Here is a 12,609-nt window from a genome sequence, read left to right as displayed (position 1 = left end):
TGCAGTCTTTGAATAGTTAGATGTTAGAAATGTAATTTGCATTTGTTTGTAGAATTCTTCTGCTTCTGCCTGTTCCACATTTTCTAACTGCAACCAGTCACTGGCAAGTCAAGGTACAGCTTTGTTCTGTACAAAGTGGATGAAACTAGAAAAAGTGTTTTTTTTATGACTCAAACTACAGGTATACTGCTCATTTCTTATTAAGAATAGTCTTGGACATTACATGAAATATTTTGAGTAGCAGACCTGCAGACACTTAACACTATTGGGAAAAAGTCACAACTAAAAACAAAATGTATTTGAAAATTAACAAAAATAAACATATCGCAGAGCACAGTGATAATCTTCATTTGACAGTTATTACACTGGAATTTTTAGGATCCTCTAGAAAGTGGAATATCAGAAAGACTTTTTATTACCTACACTGTTGTAAATGGTAAACAAAACAAATCTTTTGTTACTAGATTATGAGTTGGGAAATACATATATAGATTGTAAGCTCTACGGGGCAGGGACCTCCTTCCTCTTGTGTCCTCGACTCTTAACTTATTGCTGCTGTATTTATCTGTATTTATTATTATACTTTGTATTTATCTATTATCTTATTAACACCCTGTTTGTATTAATGTATTCTACTGTACAGCACTGCGTACATAAGTAGCGCTTTATAAATAAAGATATACATACATACATACATACATATATGAGTTTTGCTAAATCTGTATTATTATATAATATATAATTATATTATTGTTATTATAAAATGCACAGTGTGACCATTTTTTTTCTGAGTTGCATCTTTCTTTTTATGTTGTTTACGTTATTTATGACCTCTGTGCTATAAGGGGTCATTTACAAACTCATCTACAAGTAGGACACAATAAAGAGTGCAATATTAAGGCAATTCATCAAGGTACTTGCATCCACATGGCTGTCCATCCTGCCAATTCTGATGAATGGTCCACACCTGAGCCTAGGGAGAAGGGAAGGCATTTTGGCATTTTACTGCCAATAGATTCGCCACATTAGTGCCACCTAGAACACTATATTCATTCTGCAGAAAGCATTACCATACCTGAGTTAAGAGCCCTAGAAGCTTTCTCTGTTTGATTAAGATAACAGCTGCCATTTTAAGTAGCTTCCTGCTTGCAGCTTAACCATTATAGCTCAGATCACACATTCCTAAGGGGGGGGAGTGAGTATTATGAATAATGAATGAGGGGGGAGCACGAAGGGGAGAGAGGAGAGAACTGCTCAGACTCTGGCCCCAAGAATGAAGGATTTTTTCTGAGAGAGGAAGTCAGATACCCAAGAACATGTTTACAAAAAAGGAGACAAGAAATCCTGTGTTTCTTTTGAGGACTCTCAGGACTTTGCAGTTTTTCTGTGAGTGCTTATGGCTGTATTTACAGAGACCTTTCGGATAAAGCTTACTTAGTTTTTACCTTTCCTTCTCCTTTAATGCTGTGAAACCCAACAGCTACTTATAAACGCACCCAGTAATTTGGATGCAAGCATTCATCACAAGTGACACCCACCCCCCACACTTTAAAAATGCAAGACTCAACTAGCCATAATTACAGCATTTTGAATAAATACATAAATGACATAACATTTCAAATCTACATTTAAAGGTTATTAGTAAAATATTTTATATATATATATATATAATATTTTTTTTTATTAATTTTATAGTAATACTATTGGAGTCCAGTATCTCCAATACAAAACTTCTCAATATTTGAAAATCTGGGCACTCTGGGAACTTTTCAATACCTACTGACATACCCCTCTTTTCTTTATGTTTATGACACTTGGAAATGATAGAAGCCAGCTTAAACATATTAAAACTATGGGTCCGATTCACTAAAGGTCATTAACGCTTAATACAAAGTTTTATGTGCTAAGAAGTGTTTGCTAATTAAGTACCGTTTTATCAAAGTCATTTTGCATGCGTCACTACTCATATCACATGCGCAATAACCCAATTATCGCAAAGCATTATTTCCATCGCATTGAGCTAAATATCTAATAGAAATAATTCTAACGCATAATTCACAGACATATTTTAAGCGTTAAAAGCATAAAATGTGGCGATAATTACTGTGAAAATTAACGCCTCCCAGGAGTAGGCGTTACTAAACAACATTGCAGCTGGACATTGTCTGTGGTGACAAGATGGAGTTTGCAGTGGGATTTTTTCAAGTATGTGATTGTCCTAGAGTAATGCAGCCTCCAGTTTTCAGGGAAATGGTAATTTTCACAACAATAGTTTTCAGAAAGTAACGGTTCTGTGCGTAATAGCGTGTGCTAATATCGCATGCTACGAAAATAAATATATTGCATGCTTTAAAATATTGCTTAAAAATGTCATCGCAACATAAATAACGACAATAAAGTCGCTTCTTAATTCAGACAAGTGTCTATTTAGTGAATCGATCATTAATTCTCCAAATATAACAAGTGATAATATTTTAACGCATGCTAAAAATAACACTCGTTTTTTGCCCTTTAGTGAATCGGCCCCTATATCTCTATGCTCAATTTACTGTACATAAAAGCACTTACAGATTAAGTCTTACATTAAGACATTAAACGCAGATCTTTGGCTTCTTTTTATTTTGAAATCTTATTTTGAAATTTGCCAACATAATGTTTCAGCTACGGGCATTGCTATCTTGGAAGCGAATCGGAGCATTCCCAACTGGAGTTCTTCTGACAGATGTGGCTATTGTGATTATGCAAGAAAGCACTTATTTTTTACAACCTGTGTTCAACCATTGTTCTAGATTACAAATCCATAAACATTTTTCAGACTGCCCCTGACTCTTATCTTCATACTATGGGAAGATGCCCAGTATAAGTATATAGCCTTATTTATCTTATTCAGCTCAAGGTACTGAGCAGATGAATAAGCCCATAGCCTCAATATAACTCATACTAGTCTTGAGAGTTAATCCTCAACTAACTGTGAAGACTTTGAAAATCCTTGTCCAGTTACAGACTTCAGTGTAAAATCAAACACCACCAGTTAAATCTTTAAATGCCCTATAGGTTTACAAAAAATACATGTCAGGTTTAATAAAGCTGTCACTGTAGTATAAAATAAATTTATATTTATAAGACTAGGTTAAAATGTATTTTTCATACATTCATTCAAATGTGAAATATTGAGTACATTTTCTAGTACTCCTCTATTATTTTATTTGTGACATGAATGCATCACATTTCTTAGTAATGTAACAAAACAAAAGAAATGTATGTATAGTATCCAAATGTCTCCATCGATTTAGTAGGTGGCGGCAAAATAGTGTCTTGTCAGCACCACAGTGCACAGAGTTTGCAGTGACAGGAACAATATTTGCAGTCCTTTGTAAAATTGTCAGGGAATCATTTTATTAAACTTACATGGACTCCCACAGCCCTGACAGTAATAACAACAAAATGTAATATTTACATATGGAAGAAGAAACATTTTGGAACTGTTTTGTAATCCTTGCAAGTGAAGCCTATTAGGAAACTGTTTATTGAATTTTTTGGGCCCTGAAGACAAAGTTGATAGAAAAGGAGATTCTGAAATTCCTGCCTCGTATATGTATGCCCAATTGTGTATATATTTAATCTATAGGAAAGCATTTCACGTGTATGTATGCCCAACTGTGTATATATTTACTCACTGTGCTCCACTAAAAATTTATGATTTCTATTAATTTTCTTTAAAATGGTGGCCATACATGGGCCAACCCATGCAATACTTTGATTAATTAGCCCACTTGGTGAATGGACAACGACAGGTGCTATATGAGGAACTCTACTGTGTATCACCATCTTTTTATTACCCTATTCCACCCGAACTGAAGGAAACAAGGAGAAGCTGTAGAGCCATTTAGTCAGTTGCAACCATGTTCTGACTGTGCCAGCAGGACACCCAGAAAACTGCCCCTGTGGGCCTGGCCCTCATGGGCTCTGCTGACCCATTCCAGCTTCCTGCTTAAAACCCTGGGTGCTCCCTTATGACCTTTCCCCCACCCTATTGCAGCTACAAAAGGAGAATACAAGGTACACGTGGAGGTGAGGGGGGTTATGGCATCAGGAAGATCTCATGACTGGGGCAAGGCACCCCGGGGGCCTCTTAAGTGGCAGACCCAGCAGGTCCTGGACCCCCATCAGTCTGACACTGCTTGCAACTTTAAAGCACATCTACTGGTTGAACCCTAACAGAACACCAAGGGCCAGATTCATTAAAGTACGAATTACGAGTACGATTTGCGAAATTTGCATGAAAAACGAAAATTTCTGATGTGCTTTAATTTAGCGAAAAGACGCGTTATGCTTTGACGAAAATATCGTGGTACGATCAGAAAGTTATGCAATTTTCGTATCGGAGCGATTTTTGGAAGCCTCCCATAGGACTCAATGGCACTCTGCAGCTCCGACCTGGCCCAAGGAAAGTCACAATACCGAAGCTTGAATGAATCCAAAACTTTCATACTCGTTGCGGCAAATACGATTTTGTCGCACAAATTGTTGCAAAGTACAAAAAGGTGGCACAAATTAATGAAAATATCTCAGAAAATATGCAAAAGTTGTAAACTTTAGAAAAAATAATTTTTTTGGTAATTGGACCTGTTGTACTTTAATGAATGTGCCCCCAAGAGTACATTTAGGGGTGTATTTATTAATGCTGGAGACAAACTTCTCTGGTGATGTTGCCCATAGCAGCTAATTAGCAATTAGATTTGAACGGTCACCTACATGCTAGAAAACAAAAGCAAAGATCTGATTGGTTGCTATGGGCAACATCTCTTGGATGTTTTTCTCCAATGTTAATAAATACACCCCTTGGTTTTTGTAAAGCTTTTACTGCATGCCTGAAGGGCAATACTCTCAAGCATACACATTACAGGGCTTTAGAATAAAGGACATAATGAAACATTTAGATAGTAAACAGTGAGACCATACAGATCAGTATGAATATGGTCAATTCTCAAAACGACAGTGGAATAAACAGCTTAAATGATGCATTAATATATGTTTAATCTGGCAAATTTACTTATAGAAGCCACATAGAAAATCAAAATCAAAGAATTTTGTTATTGAGCATGTGGTGTACTAGTGTTTGGCAAAGAAAAAGATAATCACACTAAAGGGGGAGACACAATATTATATAGGGATTACAGATAGAGAATGTCTGTTTGGAAAGATGTAAGGTTTTTGTTGTACATCAACATACTACTAGGAATGTAGCCAGGAGGAACCTGGCCCCATTTTTCATACAAATGCTATATGAAGGTTTTCCCTTTTTTGATGGAAAGTAGTTAAGGGCTATGATGATTGATTAAACAGACTGCTCCTGCAATCAACAATGAAATCATCATAAGACGTACTTGACCCCAGGGTTATGTCACTAGTCAAGCCATTATTGTCATTGACACAATTTCTTTTAAAGGAGGAACTCTTGTCAGCCTTGTTTCAGAAATATAATAAAACGTATGTTTTTTTTTTACCATTCAATAAATGTAAAAAAAAAATGCAGGGAAAAAAGAAGCTAACAATAATGATGAGTGAATTTTTTCGCCAGCAATGGATTTGTGGAGAAATTTAACATTTCGGCATGAGCAAATTTTTCATGAAACATTTTTCATTAAAAATTTGCCAAAAAAGTCCCACACATAAAAAAGTCACGTGGGTATGAAAAAAGTTTCACGTAGGAGTGAGGAAAAATGCCAATAGACTTAAATGCAATTGGAGTAAGAAAAAACGCCCCTTGACTTTAATGTACTTGGAGTGAGAAAAAGAGTCACATAAAAAAAAGTTTCGAGAAAGCATTTCGAGAATTTTTTGCCATTTCACAAATTTTTCAGCAGTTTCGCACATTTTTTTGGTGAACCAAAATAGGACAGATTCACCACTAAATATTTGGGGTAATTTACCCTTGTACATAAAAAATTGTGAGAGAGGCAAATTGCAACATTTTTAGCCTAACTTTAGGAAAGCTTTGCAGATTGGTACTTGTAGGTGTAGAAAGGCACCTTTACCCATGTTGGATTCACCAGAATGTATAGAGCTTTTCAGATTTTCCTGATGCTTCATTCACTGAAAAGTGTGAAACATTTGTGGTCTTCATGGGTTTTTTTGCATTTTTTCAGTCATGCTTTTTTTTTTTTTTTTTTTTAAAGGGCTGGTTTAATAAATCACTTGACATTCATGGTTTTAGACAAATTAGTTTTTTTGTGGTTTCAAAAACCACTAAAATCATGAAAATGAGAATGTTGATAAATGGGCCCCTTTGGGGCAGATTTAAGCCTTTTGGCTCAAGCAATCAAAGAAAACTCCACGGGAGTAAAGGAACTTGTGAGGTTTCAGGAAAAAAACCTTGTTAGTTAAGGGCTCTGGCACACGGGGGAGATTAGTCGCCCGCGACAAAACTCCCTGTTCGCGGGCGACTAATCTCCCCGAGTTGCCATGACCCGCCATCCCGCCGGCGAACATGTAAGTCGCCGGCGGGATGGCACACGCGGCGGGGCGATTTCAGGAAATCGGCGAAAAAGACTCGCGAGTCTTTTTTGGCGATTTGCGCGAAATCGCGCCGCCGCGTCTGCCATCCCGCCGGCGACTTACATGTTCGCTGGTGGGATGGCAGAGGTAGGCAACTCGGGGAGATTAGTCGCCCGCGAACAGGGAGTTTTATCGCGGGCGACTAATCTCCCCCGTGTGCCAGAGCCCTTAAGCATTTTTTCTCAAGTGGGCTTTCTTAACTCACACAGTGTTTCCTTTATGATTTGCTTGAGCTGAAATCCAGCCCCTAATTATTATTATTATTATTAATAATAATTATTAAGTCTCTCTTTTAATCTTTCAGGGAACATTTCTTTCTGGACAAAGAAGGACAGCAAAGATCTGGGACTGAGAAAACAGGTATTTTGCAATTATTTGTATTGTGAACTTGTAGATATAGCCTTTCGTTTGCAAAAAATAAAACCACCTCTAGACTGAGATAGAACACAGGACAGAATGACGCTGCAACATCAAAGCAGTCACAGAGTGTTCCTGTGTAAATTTGTAGATAGGAAGAAAATAAGAGTCCCTTACTTTGTCTTTCAGGGAACAACTCTTGTTAGCAGAGAGCCAACAGGTGAAGGTCAATAGCAAACGGAATGTTTGCAGGCACAGAGACAGCATAAAGACTAGCTTACTAAGTGAGTAGTAAGTCAGAATTAACAATAAGTATTATCAGAAAAATCCGGTGGGCTCAAGTTTGTTGCTCTATGCTTACTTCATATGTAAATGCTTAATGCCTTTCTGATACATATAAAAGATAACATATATAATAGCCCAAAAAAACACATTTGACAAAACAAGTACATTTACTTTTCAACACCCTGAAGATGCACCCATTGATGCATTTCTTTATCAACATGTATCCTGTAAAGAAATATGACATTTAAGTCTCATTATACCATAGAAATTCTTTAGAAAAACATCTAATTAATAAACAGTTCCTTATTATCCACTTTTCTACTTCTGTGCTGCCACTGCCCTGTTACATCCTTATTAATGATTTAAACCTACATATAGCTTAAACTCACAGAAAATGGCAGTAGCAGTTTTCACACATATTCTAAAATACATAACAATGAATATTAGAGGTATAAATCATTGCAGAAAGAGAGACATTATATGCTAATCAGCATTGCAGTTCAGGTTGTATATAATCAGAAGTGTCTACTACACAGTGCTGAATGAGAGAGAGACATTTTTGAAAGCTGTGCATTTCCTTTTTAATCAGCGGCTCCTTAATCTAAGTGTTTATAAGGACTAAAGGTTAGATTGAGTACAAGATATGAATTTCTTTTGTATCATTATTAAGTAGGAAATTTGACAACACTTCTCTGACCATAATTACAATCAGTTGTACTGAAATGATTTCATCCCTCAGTGAGCAGGAAGATACAATTTATTTATAATCACCAGTATGCATTTATTTATTCTTACTGGTCATTTTTTAATTCAAATACGGTATATCAAATGACTTTCTTTATGTAAGGATCGTAGCAGCAGTGGTGGTCCTGCTGCATCCATGTATGTATGTATGTATCCTTGTGCAGGTCGGTGTGCATCACAGTAATAGGCAACGTGCATCATGGCACATGGCAGCGCCCATCTCTCTGCAAGATGTGACATAAGCAGAAGAATGCAATTTAACCCAATTATGCACTTGGCATTGTTTCCTGGCTATTTCTTTAAATTTTACTGCCGATTTGACCCTTTAAATTTCTCTGCTGACTATTTCTATGGACTTCCTATGTACCTTGCCTCTGCTCCTGACTGATGCAGTTGACCACTGGCCTGAACCTGGATTTGATCGACTTGATTTTGATTCACTCTCCATTGCTAACCTTGAGCTGTCTGATTACTTCTCACCTGCTGCCTGTCCTGACGTAGGCCTGATTGCTGCTGACTACACTACTTCTTCAAGGAGTAACCAAGTGAAACTGCTTCATCTTTACTACTACCTATCGTTCCCACCCAAGGGCATACTAGGGGGGATCTGTAAGAGTGGTCCTTCTGGGCATCCCATTTTTAGTACTAGGTAAGAAAGTTAGAACTAGCCAAGAAAGTTAGAACTATCTAAGGGGGCAAGAGACTTTGACCAAGGTATTCAGTCATGGCTGGCTGATCTGCCACCTGCCCAGCTGATGCAGTGTCTGCTCACTTCTGTGATTGATGCATCTGCAGTGTCTTATCTCTGCTCCCAGAGCCTAAGGACCATAGTTAATGTGCCTTGTAGAGGACTATGTTGTTACATTCAGGAGATGGGCTGTGGACACTAGCTGATGAACCTGCATTATAATATCACTACTGCGTTAGTATGAATGTTCAGCTTAAGAATGAGTTAGCTAAAGTTGGGATGAGGAGCTCATTCAGCTTAGCATCCAAACTGACAGACTGTTAAGAGTGGATCCGCCACTCCTGTCTCATGGGTCATTCCTAAAACTCCACCTCCTATCCCTTTTTCAGTATCCCTGTGGATCAGAGTTTAAGTCCAGAGGAGCGTTTAAGGAGGAGACAACTAACTTTTGCTTATATTGTGCTGTGGCCGAGCACCTTTTCTTCTCAGCTCCACTCCACCATACTTTTACAGTACTCTAACATCCTCACCCAGATTGGTGTGGAGGATGCTGGGCTACCAGAAGTTTGTAGTTGGATTTTGCAGGAGGAGTACTGGCCCAGGGTCCATACAAAGTCATTAGAATTACTTGAGAAATCCTAAAAACTTGGCACCACCAATAATTTAACAGACTAATAATGAGATCTTTTCTTGGTGCAGCTGATACTAGGTTTGTAGAAACAATGGAGCATGAATTACATCTTATAAGGTGTACAGTTTTCATGACTAGTAGGGCCCTTTAGAGAAGTTTGTCCACTTTTATCTGTATGACCTTGCACTTTGCAAAAATACACCTGCATGTTCATATTGAGCAATTAACTCGGTAAATTAACATGGTAAATAACACATTTACAGAAATAATTTGACTGTTTACAAAGTCTACCTTAAGCATAGTAATAGATATGCAACATCAGTGCTAAAAATGTACATTTTAAAATGCAATATAATCTAAAACAGCTGCTGTTATGATGATGTTATGTCTCTATAACTATGTCATATAAAGATTGTACTATAATACATATTTGCTAAATATGTTACTACATAAAAAAAAAGTTAATGCTTCAATATTCTAAGGCAAGATACAAAACAAAAGGAATGTATTGTAGAATGCAACATGAAAAAAATGTTTGGTAAAATACAGTTTAAATATTGCACTAAAGCACAATTGCATGCATGATATTCACCTTTAAACACCACACAATGTTTTGGACACCTTGCTCTTAATTCTAATATACAGAGTGAAACAAATAGAAGGAATGTCATGTTTACCCAACCTAGAGGAAAAAAAGACAAAAGAAGATATACTGTAGTTTGTAGCTGTCATTGTAAGAGCCACAAAGTTGTGTTTGCACTAAACACTTGCAAAATATGTCTAACAGAACAGGGTACATATTCAGCTGAGGAGAACAGAGATGCATACACTGTATGTGATTCAATTAGCAGATGATTAGCATCAATTCAAATTAGTGAGCATTCAGTGAGAGTCGTGTGAGATTTACGCAAGCTGGTGGAAAATAACCTGCAAAACAATTCACAATGTGCATATCTGTGCAATTCTAGTCCAGACTCATACAAACGGATTCACTCATCTTTAGCTGAGAGTATAATTAACTTGATAAATATAGAAGCATGAACTTTTTTCTAACTGAGTGTCTAAAATTATAAAACTTTGACGCAGGTATGGTTAAAAAAAAGCTAAAAGATATGAAAGGGGGCATATTTATAATTCTCCAAAAAATGGTTTTCTATAGTAAATTGTCTCTTTACCCCTTGATGCAGTAAATATGCTGCTAGTGCTACAAGATGAAGTAGGCTATTCTGTAGAAGTACAAAGCCAGTACAACATTTTGAATTTAAATAATTACAGTAATACATTTTATTTTAATTAAGTTAATGCAATAAATATTATAATATAAATATAATAAAAAAAATAAATGATAAAAATATGTTTTAATGCAATGGATGCAATTGTGCCCAGTGCAGATCCACACATGCCCAAATGTATTGGCGATAAAATACATGGCAAATTGACCATGCAAATGGCAACATGTAGAATTACATTTGACACAGAAAAAGTGGTCTTTATTATCTAGACAAATTGTGATCCTTATTGTTTAGGCAAAGGGAGGACAATGCAGTATTTTTGACCTAACTGTCAATTAATAACTGACTCCACTTCCTGCAGGTTGAGTGACAGATTGAGAGAGGGATAGTGATTACTGAAAGGGGGATAGTGATTACTGAGAGGAGGATAGTGAAGAGTAACTTGATTATTTCAGAAATGGCAGAAATAGTTAACAATTTTAACTCATTACATTTAGAAAGTTCTTTATTTGTATGAGATGAAGCTCAAGAAATATATGCAGCATTCTAAAAATAAATGTATAAATGTCACATTTTGTAGTGGTTACAAATATTTCTATAACATAAAGCTAGGTTTTTCTTTTATAGATATATCACTATGCTCTAAGGTCTATGCCACCATGGAGCTATGTAAACCTTAAAAAATATATAGACCCCCTAAATTTCTATGAAGAAGAATCTTAGCATGGTAAATTCTGCAGCAGGTCTTCTTGCAGTGTCGGACTGGCCCACAGGGATACCAGGAAAATTCCCGGTTTGTTGGCTCACAGTAGCTGCCATAACTCTTAAGGGTTATGGCAACTGGCAGATTTCACATAGAAACTCTGAACTACCTGCAGGCGACAAATCTCCTGAAAATACCTTTTTTTGGTGTCAGTGTAGATTGGGGTCAGTAAAACACAACCATAAAAAAGCGTTACATGATGTGCTGTAGATTTCCACTGGAACCAAAGATTTTTTGCCTGTGGAAAGCACATATTTTCTGAGAGCAACAAAATTCCTCATTTGCCATTAGCCTAAAATAATGGGAGGCAATATGTTAACTTTGCCCATTCACTAAAATACAGGAGGGTTTTTCAACCAGCAGTGTTATTATCCCAAAGTAGAGCAGGGGCAGTAGCATGGAAACATGGACGTGCTATCAGTTCAGCCAGCTGGATCTATTAGGAGAGGTGCCAAGGAACTGCTATCTTGTACCCATTGTTCTGTTGATTGGCTGTAGAACTGCAGTGCAGCAGTAAAGAGAGACTGAAGTTTATCAGAGCACAAATCAAATGGCTGGGGGGGGCACCTGGGAAGCTAAGAAAATGTCTATTGTATACTGAATGTATATTTTTTCATTATGCAAATTACAGTGTTTGCATATAGATATGATACGGTTTAATTTACTAAGCAGTCACCACAACTTAGCTGTGACCACAGGAAATATACCATGCAACCACTAAAGAAAGCTTCTTGACACACAAGGAACATTTCATTACAAACCACTAATAATAAGTACCGTATATATACTCGAGTATAAGCCGATCCGAATATAAGCCGAGGTACCTAATTTTACCTAAGAAAACTGGAAAAACTTATTGACTCGAGTATAAGCCTAGGGTGGGAAATACAGCAGCTACTGGTAAGTTTTTTTTTAACTGTCTCTACTGTCTAATAACTTCTATTTGTGAGAGTGCATCAGGGTAGACTTATAGTTTGTGTAGGTTCACAGGGGCCTTATGCAGCCATGGAGAAGCCATCAATCGCATTTGTGCAGTGTGCACTCACATCTTATTAACCCATGTTGTGTGTGCTCCCAGCACATGAATCTAGCCATCCCTGAATGAAGCCAATTGCAGTTACAGTGCCGTGTAGTTTCTAAATACCAGTATTTTGATTTATTTGGTTATTAAGCTGCATCATATATTAGGCTAAAGTACAGATTTATATGAGGCTGTGCATATGGTCCTTTAGAGAGCCTCAACATTCCCCAACTATTGTGAATATAAAAATGAAAGAATCAGATGATAAAACAGCAGAACACAATATTCATTATAAATTGCCTAATAAAATGAGCCTTGTACTGCCTTACA

Source organism: Xenopus tropicalis, chromosome 2 (assembly GCF_000004195.4).
Source record: "Xenopus tropicalis strain Nigerian chromosome 2, UCB_Xtro_10.0, whole genome shotgun sequence".
Lineage (NCBI taxonomy): Eukaryota > Metazoa > Chordata > Amphibia > Anura > Pipidae > Xenopus > Xenopus tropicalis.
This window is presented reverse-complemented; position numbering follows the sequence as displayed.